The sequence below is a fragment of the Pelodiscus sinensis genome, chromosome 21 (assembly GCF_049634645.1).
Source record: "Pelodiscus sinensis isolate JC-2024 chromosome 21, ASM4963464v1, whole genome shotgun sequence".
Classification (NCBI taxonomy): domain Eukaryota; kingdom Metazoa; phylum Chordata; order Testudines; family Trionychidae; genus Pelodiscus; species Pelodiscus sinensis.
Window position 1 is genome coordinate 24,544,178 of NC_134731.1, and position 17,629 is coordinate 24,561,806.

Here is a 17,629-nt window from a genome sequence, read left to right on the forward strand (position 1 = left end):
TAGCCACACATGGAACAGTGGCCTTTATAGGCAGTGGCTTGCCCCCGAGGTGAGAAGCTAGACTGGGGCTGCAGTTGGCTATGGTGGCAGAGGGCAAGACCGAGGACTGTTGATACCCCCAGAAGGGGGTGAGAAGCCACAGTAGTGAGCACCGCTGGGAGGGCAGTGTTCTGAGGAGGTCCCGGGAGTGATGTGGGTCCAGAGCAGAGGGTGGAAAAAGCAGTGAGGGATGCTGGGTGAAACCCTGGCCAGAAGGGGGTGCCTTGCTGAGGACTGAGCTAATTCCTAGAGTGACCAGCAGCAGGTGCCATGGAGGTGAGTCGATGTACCGTCGAGTATGCTGTGCTCCAGTCTCTAAGCTGGCTCTGATACTGGAGCCACACAGCCCAAGATGTCCCATGCACTGCCCCATCATCATAATCTATGAAAAGGAATTCATAGGTGGAGAGAAGCCACCAGGCCAGCCCTGTTTCCATTCCAGTTTCATGGGACTACCAGAGGTTCCCTCGTCCTTTGGGACTTATACTACCTGTGCATTTCAAGGGGCTGTTCAATTTCCATGTCCTTGACAGCGCAGGCGGCAGCTCAGCTCACCAAGCAGCCTCCTGAACTGCAGCATTGAAGGATACTTCACATGAACTATGGCCACTTCATTAGATGAAGCATAATTTGAATGCTTAATAACTGCATTTGATTTATTTTAACACCACGCTCAGATTGATCCATGTTATGGAATAGCTGTCAGTGGGGGCTAGTTACAACCCAAAGCTGGCTTTAAGGTAAGATAAACCAATGCAAGATACCTGGGCGTGGAACCTTCAGTGATTAAGAAACTCCAACTAGCACAGAACACGGCAGCATGTCTCCTTAGAATCACAGGCTGCTACCAGCACATCAGACCCGTCCTCTCCCTACAATAGCTTCTCATACAACTTAGAGTCAAGTTCATGGTCTCAGTCCTTATCTTCAAGGTAGTCCCTGGTCAGGCCATGGTGTCACATAAAAAGCCATATGTAGGTCTGAAGGGGTTAAATTTGTATTCCTCTAGGCCAGACATGGTCCCTGTTGGCGAAAATACCAGGTGTTCTTTAGCCGATGGCCTTCACCAGCCAAAACTCCCCTTGCTTGCTAGCTGAGAACCTCGTACGGGATAAATAACATGACCTCAGCTCTCGGCCCCATGGGAACGCTGAGAGTAGCATTGGGCCAACTCGCGCACACTCGGTAAACAGCTCGGCTACATCTACACTGGCGGCTTCTTGCTCAAGAACTCTTTTACAGAAGAGTTCTTGTGCAAAAATCTTCCACAAGAGCGTGTCCACACTGCCATGTGCTTTTGCGCAAGAGTGTCCATGGCAGATCACTGAGAGTCCTTCCCCTCTAGGAGTCTCACCAGGGACCTAGACCTCCAAGGGTGCCCTGGATCCCCCTAGCTGGAACCATGTCCACTGCGGCCGGGCGCGAGGTGACTGGAACGGGACTCCCCACAGACTGAAGGGGCATACGCATTTCCAAGTGCCTGTTACTCTTTTATGCATTGCTCTGCCCATGCTTATTGGCGTGTATTACTTTGCAGTAGCTGTGTACCCATCTGGCAGTATTAAGCCTGTAATAGTAGTGACATAGTGAGATTAATAAAAGTAACTATCCCTAATCGACTCTGCCTTGAAGCGAATCCAAAATTCTGTTGGGCCCTGGCCTATGAGTTGTCTCATGGGATATCCAGGAGACAGCCTAACGAAAACTCTGGGATGAAGACTGGGGTTGACCGCTACCCTCCTCTGGTCCAAATGGAACTGCTGTTAAAGTCTGTCAACACAGGAGGCAGAACTTTCTCTGCTCCAAGACTGTGGCATGAACTTCCCCAGGAATTAAGAACCATCGCAAGCCTCACTGCCTTCTGCTCCAAGCTTCTCAACAGAACGGCAGTGATAAGAATTGTTTTAACGTCGGTAAAACAATACAGTTTTTTTCTAATCTTTTTCTCAGAAAAGGTTGAATCATTTTGCTGAAACATTCCAAAACAATTCCGCCTGAGGCAGACACCCAGCATGGAAAAGAGCAGCCCAGGCAGTTAAAGTTTGAGAAAGTTAAAAGTAACTGTAAATGAGGTCTTATAATGGGATGTGTTGGGCAACATTAGCTAGAGACTCTGCCTCTGATTTTGATGCCTGTAATTCAACTCTGCATGTCACGGCGCCTCAGCAATAGCTGACTGCATTCAATCTTCCATGCTCTGGGATTGCTCTTTTCCTCTCTGGCTGTCTGTGTACGCGAGGCAGGAGGCATCGGCAACCAAAGCAATAAAGAGCCGTGGGCCACACCAGCTGGCAGTGGTTTCCTCCCTTCATGGCTCCAGAAGAACAGCTCATATTTTATTCATGAAAAGCGGCTGCTGGGGAGCTAGGCAAGAAACAGGAAGTAAATATTTCGTGGGGCACTGGGATGCAATTTGGCCAGTGTCCAAAAGAAGGAATTGAGCGGGTGGCAGGGGCAGAAGGCGTGAAACCTCCCTTGCTAACAGATGCTGCAGAGGGAAGGAGAAGGATAACGGAAGGCATGCAAGCCCACCCAGCAGATCTGCTCTCTGCATTATTCCCACACTGAGCAGCAGGCACGCTGCATATGGGAAGAAGCACCTCTTAGTGCAGCGCACGTGGAGGCTTTTTCACGTGGGGTGGCCAAACGTAGCATCTCTGCCCACGTCATGACACTGCAGACCCATCCTCCTGCAAGTTGTTGTAAGTGCTGCACAGACCCTGCGGAGCTGGCATGTGCGGGATGTAGACGGGCACTCTCCAGGGTTTTATTCACAGAGGCTGGCACCAGTCCATTCTCTGCAGGTCAGCTTCTTGCATGAACGTCTGGCTTCAAGCAGACTCAAAACCTCCATGGAAACGTCCCTTCTCCCCCTGCTGGGTTCCTTCCCCTACCCTGGGGTCATTCTCAGGCTCCTCTCCTAGGTTCCAATACTAAAATCCCTAAAGTCCAGGGTATGCAAGTGACTGCAGTGGGAACAGGTTTGGGCCCCTGGTCTTCATTGCTAAGTGTGGTCAGCAGAAGCCAGGGCTTGCTCCTCCTGCATGCAGCTAGAAATCTTCCTGCTTCTCCTTTTCTCTTCATAGAGGGGAGCTTGGTCTGTCCAATCCCCTGGTCTCTGTGTAAGCCACCGTCTTCCTCAACCACCTTACAAAGTTCTTGCAGAGGCAGAAAGAGTTGGGCAGGAAGTGCCCAAATGGGCAATCCACTGCAGCTGTCCAGGAACAGCAGCATGGGGGGAGTGATACTTATGCCGCAGTAACTGGGGAATTACCACTAGAAATGCCCCATGATCCCTACCCTGTTTGCTAGGGAGTACCCAGGGCTTCCCAAGCTACCCTGCCCTAAGGACAATAGGGTGTTGCATGTCCCTAGCCAGTCCTGAGCAGGACTGACTCAGTTTACCAGCTCTTGTTGTTCGGCACAGACCATTCCTTTTCATATCTTTCAAAAATGGTGGGGAGGGGAGGCTGGTGTTCCCCAAAGATCTGGGGAGAAGATAAGACCCTAAGGAATGGCCACTTGAAGACCTGAGGAGGAATATTTGCTGAGGAAGATTGACCCACTGACCGTTACAAGATTGACCCACTGACAGTTAGGGTGTGTCTAGACTACCTAGTTTTGTCGACAAAAGTGGACTTTTGTCAACAAAACTATACCAACGTCTACACTACCGCTGAGTTCTGTCGACATAACGTCGACAGAACTCAGCAGTTTTGTCGACGCTGGTATACCTCATTTTACCAGGCATAACACCTTCTGTCGACAGAGTTCTGTTGACAGAAGGTGTTATTGCCTGTAGGGTTGCGTCTAGACTACAGGGTTCTGTCGACAAAGCAGCTTGATTTGTCGTCAGAACTCAATGTGTCTGGATGCTGTTTGTCGACGAAGTTTTGTCGACAGATACTGTCTTTGCCTAATAAATAAGAGGAGATTCCCCCAATATCTCCTATGCAAGGCCAGAAAAAGAAACAAAAGTCACAGCTGGGCAGTTAGGGTGATAGGAAACAGGAGAGGCAGAACACAACAACCTCGGTTGTAGCTGACTATCCTTATTTAATAATCCCAATGTGTTTCATATGCAAAGCCTTTCTCTGTGGCAGTGTGTATGGATTAGTAATGCCAAATGACAGAAATAGATAAAAACACATTCACATTTCCCGTGTACTTTACAGTTTAAGAATTAAATTTGGAAATCAGCTTGAGCAGGGAGGGGAAATCACATTTCAATGTGAAAAAACATAGCTACTAGCAGTACATGTACCACCTAAGATTCCAGTAACAGAAAGAAGCTAGCAAATAAATGACTGAAATCTTGACCTTACTGAAGTCAATGGGAGTTTTGCCATTGACTTCAACAGCGCCAAGAGTTCACTTATTAGAACTCCTCCTAAACAATAAGAGCTAGGACTACTGCATTTGGTAAGCAGCTTCCTCTCATCCTAGCCTAAAGCGTGGCCAGGGTTTGGTTGTCCCAGGAAAACAGGAAGTGCCTAGAATGGAATTGTTTTCCATAACACGGAAAGGGAGGGGACTGAGAGCAGGGACAGTTATGCTTGCAATGGCCACTAGGGACAGCAAGCACGTGGGATAGTAATACTGCTGCATGACCACAGGGGGGAGGCTGCACCAGGAAGAAAGTGGCCAGTTGGGGCTAGAGCTCTCCATATTGCTGGCTACCAACCACAGGTAAGTGGCCCCTCCTACTCCAAAACTAGCCGTGGGGCGGCAGGAGGCTTCCTGGGAGCTGATGCATGCTGGGAGCTGGCTTTTAAATATATGCTGCTGACTGTGGGCACTCTACTAATCAGAGGGTACTCTGCTGATACAAAGGCAGCAGCATGGGGCGGAGGGGGGGCGGCACCCCAGGAGCTGGATCAAGAGCCGCTCATGCGTATTGGTTACCCATTTAAATAGCTACACTCTTATATCTCTAATCCCTACACATAAGATTCCTAACCCTAACTCCAGGTGGCCTATCCATAGGAACCCTAATCTTAGGGTTCCCTACTCATAGCTCTCCTGGAGGGGATATGCAACCTTCAACATCAGTCCTAAAAACACAACTCCTGTAAATGTATCACATGTGTCTGGAAATTTATATTAAGCACTTTGGGTGAAATTCAGTAATGTGCAGAAGGCCACCCAAACCCCCTCCCCCTCCAAATTACTTCGGGTATGCCTACACTTGCTCCCTATCTTGAGATAGGGATGAAAATGTAGTGTACCAAAATGGATAATGAAACACGGGATTTAAATATCCTGGCTTAATTAGCATAATCACGTCTGGCCGCCATTTTGAAATTGCATTATTGCGAAATAAAACGCCCCATGTAGCAGCGTTAGTTTGACAGAAAACCCTTCTCTCGAAATACATACATTGAGGTTTAACAGTTATTTCGAGAGAAGGGTTTTCTTTCAAAATAATGCTGCTACACAGGGCGTTTAGTTTCGCAAAAATGCAATTTCAAAATGGCGGCCAGATGTGATTATGCTAATTAAGCATGAGATATTTAAATCCCGTGTTTCATTAGCAATTTCGGTACACTACATTTGCATCCCTATCTCGAGACAGGGAGCAAGTGTAGACATACCCTTAGGTTTTCTTTTCCTCCAACAATTTTCCTTCTTGCACATCTTCATGTCTAGCCATCACTGCCACCAGAATATTTGGAAAACCATCATTAGAGTAACAATCTCATAGAATCATAGAGCTGGAAGAGACCTCAGGAGGTCATCGAGTCCAGCCCCTTGCCCACAGCAGGACCAATCCCAACTCAATCAACCCAGCCAGGGCTTTGTCAAACCAGGACTTAAAAACCTCTAGGGATGGAGATTCCACCACCTCCCTACGTAACCCATTCCAGTGCTTCACCACTCTCCTAGTGAAATCGGTTTTTTCTAATATTCAACCTAGACCTCTCCCACCACAACTTGAGACCATTGCTCCTTGTTCTGCCATCCGTCACTACTGAGAACAGCCTCTCTCCGTCCTCTTTGGAACCTTCCTTCAGGAAGCTGAAGGCTGTTTTCAAATCCCCCCTTCTGCAGAGTAAACAAACCCAAATCCCTCAGTATTTCCTCATAAGTCATGTGCTCCAGCCCCCTCATCATTTTGGTCGCCCTCCGCTGGACCCTCTTCAATGCGACCACATCCAATCTGCTATAATCCTTCTTCAGGCTTTAAATACTCCCTGACTTGACTACTGCAGTTTCCTTTTATGGTTTTTCTAAATCCTCGCTCTATTAATTTCAAGGAGACCCGAGTGCTGCAGCCTGATAAAGATTATTCCGTCTTTTAAACACTGAAATTGGGCAAAAATGCAATTGGTTATGATTCATGTCTCATTTTCTCATAGTCCCACAGAGCTTGGGCATACGGACTCTGATAAGTCATTTTGGCCTCTCTTTAAGAGGCTTTGTACAAATGGAATGATTTGCAATGTGATGCATCCCCATTAGGAGTGGCAGCCAGTGTTGAATACCTAACTGCTTGCACTAGGAGCTAAGATAATGCAAATGGTGTTAACGCTATGCCAAGAACATAGAAACCTGTAGGGTGCATCTAGACTAGCAACACTGGCCGCGAGTATTTGCGCAAGAACACTGACTTTGTACTGTACAAAATCAGTGGTTCTTGCGTAAATACTCCGACGCTCCCGCTCAGGGATAAGCCCTCTTGCACAAGTATGCTTGCACAAGAGGGCCAGTGTAGACAGCAATGTTAATTTCTTGCGCAAGAAAGCCCGATGGCTAAAATGGCCATCAGAGCTTTCTTGCACAAGAGAGTGTCTACACTGGCATGGATGCTTTTGTGCAAAAGCAAACCTTTTGCGCAAAGGCACATGCCAGTATAGACGCTATCTTGCGCAAATACTTTTAATGGAAAAACTTTTCCGTTAAAAGTATTTGCACAAAATCATGCCAGTCTAGACACAGCCGTAATGTTTCACAGTAAAAAGAAAAATGTAATAGCTTGGGGTGTGGTAAATGGACATACGCTGGTGAGATATTTCCTGCTAAATCTTACAGGGCTCTGTCTGTCCTGTAATGAGGCATTGTTAATGGGATTAACACTTTCTATTTCTGGCATACTCTCCTTCTAAAGGGTTTCAAAGTACTGTATAAACGTTCATCAAGTTTTCTAATAACCTGGTTGACTTTTTTATGCATGGAAACTAAGGCTAGAGAGGTTAAGTGACTTTGCCCATAGTCACCCAATATGTCAGGGACACAGCTGGGAACAGAATGCTTGGTTCCCAATGCCAGATCTCACTACTAGACATTACCCTACGTTAGGGTCAATGAGCTACTGCGTCCCAATATCTGACATCTGGATTTGCACATCACCACAGCTGAATTTCAAAGCAGGACCCTCATGGTGCCTTGTCTGCAGGAGCATCAGGTAAGAGAAAGGGATCTTTCCTTTCCCTGAGTCAGTAAGAGCCATACTGGGCTTACCTCAGTTGCAGCTTGCCTTTTGCAGAGCTTATATTTGGCAGCAAAACTCACGCACACAAATACTTCCTTTGTATCTTCAATGAAAAGAGAGGAGGTGGCATCGCATCTGAAACACACAGCATGCAAACAGGATGCTGAGGCAATTCATAGGAATGCCTAATCCTAACAATAAAAGGGGCTACCTGCTGCCAGCCCTTAGCAGTAGGTGTACATGGCCCCAAAGTGTGTCAGCTGTAAGGGTACGTCTAGACTACAGGCTTCTGTCGACAGAAGTTTTGTCGACAGATACTGTCGACAAAACTTCTGTCGACAAAGAGCGTCTAGACTACATTGAGTTCGGTCGACAAAGCAAGCTGCTTTGTTGACATGGCAGTGTAGACACAAAGGACAGTTTACATGCAATAACACCTTCTCTCGACAGAAACTCTGTCGACAGAAGGCGTTATGCCTCGTAAAATGAGGTTTACCAGCGTCGACAAAACTGCCGCTTTCTGTCGACAGAACTCAGCGGTAGTGTGGACGCAGGTATAGTTTTGTCGACAAAAGTCCACTTTTGTCGACAAAACCCTGTAGTCTAGACACACCCTAAGAGTGAAATCGTTAAGAAGCACAAATGAACATTCGCTTCACCGCCATTTTTAGCATATTAACAGTGTTAATATCCCACACCTGCATTGAGGCCTCCAGGAAACTTTGTGGTTAAAGAAGTTCTATGTTTACGTAACCACAGCAGGAATCTCCGTCTAGATTCTGTTTGTTCCCATGTCTAGGATACCCCGATATATCTCCTTCCAGTGACTAGTGTTGGAACTCTCCTGCCCCTCCTCTCCCCTCCCTTTTTGCACAGATTGTAAAATTCAGACAGTAGAAACAGAAGATAAGGGACTTTCATGAGTCTGTTGGTCTTAGGCTATGTCCAAACTAAAGCTGCTACAGAGACACAGCCACAGCTGTGTAGCTGGGCCACTGAACTAGTTCCATAATGTATATGCTTTCTTCATTGAGGGAAGGGACTTTCTATTGCTCTCATTAATCCAGTTCTAAGAGAGGTAACAACTAGATTGACAGAAGAATTCTTTTGGCCTTGCGATGTCTACTGGTGGTTTACATCTACCTAACCACAACAGGCAGGGTGCAAACCTTTTCACCAACCTGAGTGACTTGGCCAGGTGAATCTAATATTTACAGGTAGACCAGGCCTTAGTCTTCAGTCCAGGGTGTGTAGTCTAGAGGTTAGAGGAGGACCAGGGACTGGCGCCAGGACTGCTGAGTCCTGCTCTCAATAACTCTGCTACTCATTCACAGCGGGAACTTGGGCAAGTTATTTCTGTGACTCAGTTTCCTCATCTACACAATTGGGATAAACCTCTTCTACCTCAAAGGAGTGCTGTGATCCATATCCATTCTTTTTAGTGCTTGGAGATTCCTTTATGAAATATATGTGTTCTTTAAATGATAATAAAAATATCTGAGCTTCTCATTCAGACAGCATGCTGCAAAAATCAGTGTTGGATTGCTGCCATTTTTTGTTACAACCCCTGGCCACAGGCCCTATTGAATATTCCACGAAGCTCTTCCAGCAGTATGGGTTTGCTAAGGGCTAAGACTCCAGACTACATTCTGATGTTGCCTCTGGCTCTGTATATAACATAAAAAACCCTCCCATACAATATTAGGCACATAAATACATGCAGTGCATAAAGATACATGCCCAGAATCAGTCAACAGCAGCGAATAAACATCACGTTCTACCCTTCCAACCTAACTCATGGTGCCTCCACTGTTCTCATCAGCTGGAGATGCTGACTTAGATCATGTCTACACTACAAATAAGACTGAAGCAGCCGCAGTTGATCTTCCAGGGTTTGAATTAGCGGATTTAGTGAACACACACTAATGTGAACTGAGCGGATCGCTCCTGTCGGTGCTGGTAGTCCTGCTTATACGACGAGTAAGGGAAGTCGAAGGGAGAGTGTGCTCCCTTTAAATTCCTGCAGCGTGGATGGTGCCAGAATCTGAAGTAAGATACTTTGACTTAATCTACGCAATTAACGTAGCTGAAGTTGCGTATCTTAATTTGAACTTATCCACTAGTGCAGACCCAGGGTTATAGGAAGGAGGATCTGGTGAGTGAAGGGAACCTTGCAGAGCCAAATTCAGTTCTCTGCTCTGCCAAAGATTTCCTGTGTGACCTTTGGCAAATAACTTAGACTTCCACCTTGTCATCTCCAGCCTGATCCTGGCCTGCATATTTATACCTGCCTCTGGAAATTTCCACTACATGCATCTGACGAAGTGGATCTTTGCCCACGAAAGCTTATGCTCCTACACTTCAATTAGTCTATAAGGTGCCACAGGACTCCTCGCCGCTTTTGCAGATTCAGACTAACACGGCTACCCCTCTGAACTTAAACTTAGTTCCACAATGGTATGTAGGCTCCTATCTTCCACTGAAATCAATGGAAGTTAGGAGCCTAAATATCTTTGTGGATGTGGGTTTCTGCCTCCATTCCCCAACTGTAACATGGCATTGATAGTACTTCTCTCACTCACAGGGATAAATAGTTAAGAAAATTGTTAGGCGCTCAGCAACTCGGGTGATAAGAACAATATAAGTATCCTAGATTGGTAGCAATGGTGGATACCTCATTCTGATTTGGGGTGATCAAGCCTGTCAGCTTCACAGTAATCTCAGCCTCTGCATGTCTGGAGAAGGATAGCCCAAGTCTTGGAGTTGAACCCATACGGTGTTTAACAATAAAGAACCAGCCAGGTTCCCTTGTGGCATTCCCTTTATTCTTTCTTCTGCTAGTGGCTTCTGCACCTGCTTCACCTTCTGCTCTCTGTAATCTCTTACTGCAGTGGGGGGAAACAACCTGTTGAGCTAAACACAAAATAAAATAAGTAGCAGCTGTGGTGGCAAAAGCATGCGTTCCACCCCCACCTGCATGAAAGACAGAAAGCGAGAGAGAGCAGGGAATAGTCTCAAAAAGGATTGCAGACACTGTATTCCTCTGGCAATGAGAAAGCCCATGCTGCATGACACACAGAAGAAAAGAGTGAGGGGGGATTTGATAGCAGCCTTTAACTACCTGAAGGGGAGTTCCAAAGAGGATGGAGAGAGACTGTTCTTAGTGTTGACAGATGACAGAATGGGCTCATCTAGACTACGCTAAAATGTTGAAAGGGGATATGCAAATTCCATGAGATTCCATCACCTCCCTAGGGCACACATCCCAGTGCTTCACCACCCTCCTAGTGACTTAGTTTTTGCTAATATCCAACTTAGACCTCCCTCACTGCAACTTGAGACCATTGAGCCTCATTGGGCTCATCTAGACTATGCTAAAGTGTCGAAAGGGGATATGCAAATTCTGTGAGAATATGCATATCTTCTTCCTATCTCCCTTTTGAAAGCAGAGGTTTACACGGCTTTTCAAAAAAGGTGGAGGGTGCCGAAAAAAACGCATCTTGACTACTTTCACTTTTGAAAGCTCTGCTTTCGAAAGTGAGATCTGAAGAAGATATGCAAATTCCCACAGAATAGTTGGATATTAGCAAAAACGAAGTCACTAGGAGGGTGGAGAAGCACTGGGATGTGTGCCCTAGGGAGGTGATGGAATCTCCATCCCTAGAGGTTTTCAAGTCCCGACTTGACTAAGCCCTGGCTGAGATGTTTTAGTTGGGGTTGGTCCTGCTTTTGTGGGTTGGACTTGATGACTTCCTGAAGTCTCTTCCAACCCTATGATTCTACTTTGTCTGCTGTTTGTAGCGGATGCAGTGGGGGACTGTGGAAGCATCAGAAAAAACAGTCATAAGCAGAGGACGGTTTAGTTACCTCCTGCTACCCATAATCTTCTGCCTCTTCTGGTTTGCAGACTAATAGGATGGACAATACTGTATCCTTTCTTCCCTCTATATCATTTTGATAATTATAATTTCCCGACAATAAACACTAGAGTAATTTCTGTCCTGCCAGGGAGAGTGGATTAATTATTATCGTGGGGTCCAACAGCACCCAGGAAGAGTTTGCAATGAATGATTTCACAGCATAAAGTAGCTCCATTTCCCCTGATGTGGTCCAAGTGTGAGGATTTTTGCTTCTACCAGCGTGCAGGGGTAAGTGTTGATATTGTTGACAAGGTCTATTCCTTTCCACTATTACATGCCATATGGGTTTGGTTGCATTTGCACATGAGCTGTGCAATTAAATCTTTTATGGTTTGATTGGGACATCAAGAACATATCCTCATCCAAAGCAAGGACATGGATAAACAAGGAACCATAACCTTTAGAAACCTTCTTAAGCAAAGTAACCTATCCTCGGATATGAGGGGGTCACTGGTTAAAAGACAGTAAACAAGGGGTAGGAATAAATGGTCAGTTATCAGAATGGAGAGAGGTAACTAGTGGTGTCCCGCAGGGGTCTGTACTGGGACAAATCCTATTGAACATATTGATAAATGATCTGGAGACTGGGGTCAATAGTGAGGTGGCAAATTTGCAGATGATACTGAACTGCTCAAAACAGTTATATCCAAAGCAAACTGTGAAGTGCTTAAAAACAATCTCAGGAAACTAGATGACTCGGCAACAAAATGAGAGATGAATGTAATGTTGATAAATGCAAAGTAATACATATTGGAAAACATAACGCCAATTATACCTATAAAATGATGGAGTTTGAAGTAGCTATTACCACTCAAGAGAGAGATCTTGGAATCATTGTGGAGTTCTCTAAAAATATCCACCCAATGTGCAGCAGCAGTCAAAAAAACAAATAGCATGTTAGGAATAATTTAAAAAGGGATAGAGACAAGGACAGAGAATAGCTCATTACCGCTCTAAAAATCCATGGTGTGCCCATATCTTAAATATTGTGTGCAGATGTGGTCACCTCATCTCAAAAAAGATATCTTGGCATTTGAAGAAGTTCAGAAAAGGGCAACAAAAATGATTAGGGGTTTGGAAAGGCTGCCATATGAGGAGAGATTGATAAAACTGGGACTTTTCAGCTTAGAAAAGAGAAGACTACAGGGGCATTTTATAACAGCAGTCTATGAAATCATAACAGGTATGGAGATAGTAGACAAGGAAAAATTATTTACATGCTTCCATAACACAATAACTATGGGTCACCAAATGAATTTAATAGGTAGCAGGTTTAAAACTCACAAAAGGAAGTATTTCTTCACACAGTGTAGTCAACCTGTGGAACTCCATGCCAGAGGATGTTGTGAAGACCAGGATTTTAACATGGTTCAAAAAAGAACTAGATACATTCATGGAGGATAGGCTCATTAATATTTATTAGCCAGGATGGGTAGGAATGGTGCCATAGCCTCTGGGAATGGGTAACAGGGGAGGAGGTATCATTTGATTACCTGTTCTGTTCTTCCCCTTTGATGATTACCTGTTCTGTTCTTTTCCTCTGGCACCTGACATTGGCCACTGTTGGCAGACAGGATACTGGGCTAGATGGACCTTTGGTCTGACTCAGTCTGGCCATTTTTATGTTCTTAAACAAAAACATAGGAGTTAGCAACCTATGGCTCTTGAGCCAGATATGGCTCAATATGGAAACAAAATATGGCTTTTTTGTCATTCCCAAAATATATACAACTTTTTCAAGTGAAATGAACAATTCAAAATTTTAAAAATGTGTAATTACTCACGTCAAGATGGTCTATTTGTCTATTTCACCTTTCACCAGCTGCGCTCTGGCAAGAGAAGACCCAGCTGTGGCACTCTGCGGCTATGTCTACACTGGGCCACTTATTCCAGAAAAGCAGCAAGCTGTCTACACTGGCCCCTTGAATTTCCGGAAAAGCACTGACGATCTACTGTAAGAAATCAGCTGCTTTTCCGGAAAAACTATGCTGCTCCCATTCGGGCAAAAGTTTTTTTTCCGGAAAACTGTTCCAGAAAAGGGCCAGTGTAGACAGCACAGTAGTCTTTTCCGCAAAAAAGCCCTGATCGCGAAAATAACGATCGGGGGTTTTTTTCCGGAAAAGCGCATCTACATTGGCCACAGATGCTTTTCCGGAATAGGGGCTTGTCCGGAAAAGCATCCTGCCAATGTAGATGCTCTTTTTCCGGAAATACTTATAATGGAAAACTGTTCCGGCTCCAGGACCCTCCCCCACACATATTCTACTTTCCACCCCCAGCTCTCTGCCCTGTCTCCTGCACCGCCCACATACCCAACCCACTGCTCTGAGCCCTTCATACACTCCAACCCTGACTCCTGCACCCCCACATCCACAAACTGCACCCCCAGCAGCAGCAGAAATCCCATTAAATAAAGTCTGGGAGTACAATGTTTCAAGTATGCTATTGTTAATCATGTAAATTATCAATAATATTAAGTTGTATATTTTCAGTCCTGCAAATGGGTATTTTTATACTGTCTCTCTGTTGACCACTTGTTCTGAATTTTGATGCAGTTTGGCTTGAAAAGGTTGCCAGCTCCTGCAATAACACATTTTTTTGTCCAACAGAGACCTGACATAGAGCATGATCCTGCTCTGCCCACCCCTATCTGAGGAGCATGACTCAGGCTCTGAGTTTTCTCTGATATTTATTTTTTTATTATGAGACTAGTTTGTCCTTTTCTATACAGTATCCTGAGTATATGTTGAAGGCTGCTTTTTTCCTCCCTTTTTTAGGTGTTTGCTTGTAACTGGACCTTGGATTACAAATCCACTTGCTACATTCACTTTTTTCCCCACCAGGTTTCTTCATTAACACGTTAAATAAGTTTCGCTATTTTGATAACGAAATGCATAGAATTATACCCTGCATTTGGTCCAGGAGCCTAATAAAGAGGTGAGCTTTGCACCAGTTGAAATTGAGGCAGGTAAATGATGATTCAAGGGGTTCTGATGTCCTAGACAACCTAGCAAAAATCCACTTTTCAACCTGCCCCGAATCACCACAGTTACAAGCAACCCTTGACATTCTTCTGCCCCAAGTGAGGGTTTTGTTCTGTCTTTATGGCAAAGGCATAGTGCTCTTTATGGCAAAGGCATATGGAAGATTGGAGGCTTGCATATGGGCTCTACAGAGCTACTATAGAACACTGTATTCCAAGTCAGCGGCACAGCCATGGGCACCCTCATGGCACCACAATATGCCGATGTCTTTATGGCTGACCTTGAACAATGTTTCCTCAGCTCTCGTCCCCAGCACCTCTACTCTACTGACGCTACTTTGATGACATCTTCATTATATGGGCCCATGGGAAAGACTTGAATTTCACAGGGATTTCAACAACTTCCACCCCATCATCAACCTCAGCCTGGCTCAGTCCACATGAGAGATACTCTTCCTTGACACTACAGTATAATTACACAATGGACACATTTCTAGCTCCCTATACCGGAAACCTACCAACTGCTACATTTACCTTCATGCCTCTAGCTTCCATCCCAGACACATTTCTCAATCTATTGTATACAGCCAAGCCCTAAAATACAATCGGATTTGCTCCAATCCGACAGATAGAGACAAACACCTATAGGATCTATATAGAGCATTCTTGAAACTGAAATACCCACCTGGAGAAGTGAAAAAACAGATCGACACAGCCAGAAGAGTTCCCAGACATGAACTACTTCAAGACAGGCCCAAAAGAGAAAACAACAGAATTCCACTTGTCATCACCTACAGTCCACAACTTCAACCCCTCCAACGCATTATCAACTATCTACAACCTATCTTGGAAAACAACACCTCACTCTCACAGGCCTTGAAAGAAAGGCCAGTCCTCACCTAGAGACAACCCCCTAGCCTCAAACCACGCAACACACTCTATCATAATCATCCTGGAACCCGTCCCTGCAATCAGCCCCAGTGCCAACTCTGCCCACACATCTATGCTAGTGATTTAATCACTGGACCCAACCAAATCAGCTACCAAATCAGAGGCTCATTTAACTGCACATCCACTAATGCGATCTACGCCATCAAATGCCAACAATGCCCCACTGCCATGTATTTTGGCCAAATTGGACAGTCTCTATGGGAAAGAATTAATGGACACAAATCAGATATCCAAAAAGGGCAATACACAAAAATCTGTTGGAGAACACTTTAATCTGCCTGGACACTCATTAATGGATCTACAAGTCACTGTGTTGTTTCAGGCCAATTCCACAAGCCAAAAACACAGGGAAGGATTGGAACTTAACTTCATTTACAAGTTTAATTCTTATGCAAATTATATGAACAGGGACATCCCCTGGCTCGCACACTACCTTCCACATCCTAGTGACTTAACCAAACAACCAAACAATGGAGGTGCTAATTGTTCTGACCAGTCTCTTGTAACTACTTGAACCATCTACTCTCTGTCTCTCTCTTCCCCCCCTCCTTTTTTCTCTCCTTTCTTTCCTTCTTCCCCCTCCCCTTCCTTTATTTACTTTTGGATCTGGACTTCTAATACTCCAGTCATCTGAAGAAGTGGGTTACACCAACGAAAGCTCATGATATCATCTACATGTTTTGTTAGACTTTAAGGTGCTACTAGACTATTTGTGTTTTTAAAGTTTTTCCTGTTACAGACTAACTCAGCTACCCCTCTGAAGATGTTAATTGCATTTAGCTAGTAGAATGATATCATGCAAGCTGTCATCATACACTCAGTAATAGTTCTTCTATATGGTTTTCCACAGTGCCTTTGGGTGCAAATTTGTAGCAATACTGCATACATAATTAGAGAATGAATGTTGGCCCAGAGGCTGGTGCCTCCTAAGAGTGCGACCACCTGTTGAACTTGGCAAGAAACCAAAGCACAATCCACTGGTTTGTACCGTGGGAGTGCTCTGACCAGCATCATGCAAACAGTACAATATATCTCACCCTAGTGCATTATTTCACACTAGTGAGGGGACTTGTTACAAAGTGGTTTAATGAGCTACCCCCAAAGGCAAATAAAACAAATGCATTGACTGCCTAATTCTAGTGAGTACAGTAAGTTACTAGAACTATATTCTCAGCTATTACAGTGATGGGAACTGTGCAAACACTGAAAAAAGACTGACAGACAGATAAATAGGAGATGCTGGCCCTGTCTCTGTCAGCCATATGTTTCATCCTTAGTAAGTCTATTAATTTACTCTTAAGAGTGACATTTACACACACACACAGCCAATTGGAGGCCTATGTATCAGTTAATCAGGATTTAAGTAGTGTACAGGCATTGTGCTGGTCCTATGAACAGAAGTGAATTTCACTATTATATAATTCTACCGGACACACTTGACATTACATCACAATCTACATTACATCTTATTTAGAAAATATTTTATATTTTCTCAATTTGTTTCCCGAACAGAAAGCTCAAACACTGTACTGTCCAGTTCAAGACTGGACACCTGGCAACCCTATATAATTCCTACTCCAAAAGTACCTAGGTATTGTACAATAATTAGTACAAATATTCAATAGTCAAAATTATTGCATAAACAAACCAGTTCTCCATATTCTTCGGGCGTATAAAACTCAACCAGAGTAAAACAGACATAAAATAAGACTTGATTTTCAAACTGAGCACTCCTTTTTTGTAGTTACAATTAATTTTACTGCTGTGATGAATCACCAACAAGATGAAAGTAGCCTCCATGCATTTCATTACCAGTGCAAAACTGCCCTCACTCAAATGGGTTCCTATCTTGAAAATATGGCCCACAATGTTCAACTGAGGAACTCACTTAAATGGGGTCTGTGTGTTGTGTACAGGCAGTCCCCGGGTTACGTACAAGATAGGGACTGTAGGTTTGTTCTTAAGTTGAATCTGTATGTAAGTCGGAACTGGCGTCCAGATTCAGCCGCTGCTGAAACTGATCAGTTTCAACAGCGGCTGAATCTGGACGCCAGTTCTGACTTACATACAGATTCAACTTAAGAACCCCAGGCTCCGCGGCTTTGCTCTGCTTTGCTCCCCGTCCCCCTGGTCTGCAGACCAGGGGGATGGGGAGCAAAGCGGCGGAGCACGCGGGCAGCGGACAGCCCAGACGCGTCTGGGCTGTCCGCTGCCCGCGTGCTCCGCGGTTTTGCTCTGCTTTGCTCCCCGTCCGGGCTGTCCACTGCCCGCGTGCTCCGCGGTTTTGCTCTGCTTTGCTCCCCG

General features: G+C 45.0%; 1 protein-coding gene across 1 annotated transcript in view; it reads right to left on the reverse strand.

Annotated features, from left to right (window-relative positions):
- The window catches only part of CLIP2 (CAP-Gly domain containing linker protein 2), a 164,747-nt gene extending 154,023 nt beyond the window's left edge, over positions 1–10,724 (reverse strand). The window contains exons 1-2 of the mRNA XM_075904303.1: positions 10,146–10,724; positions 7,501–7,606 (exon numbers count right to left, since the gene is read on the reverse strand). The gene's annotated coding sequence lies outside the window, so the exon portion shown is untranslated. The remainder of the gene's footprint in view (positions 1–7,500; positions 7,607–10,145) is intronic.
- Between the last annotated feature and the right edge of the window lie 6,905 nt (positions 10,725–17,629).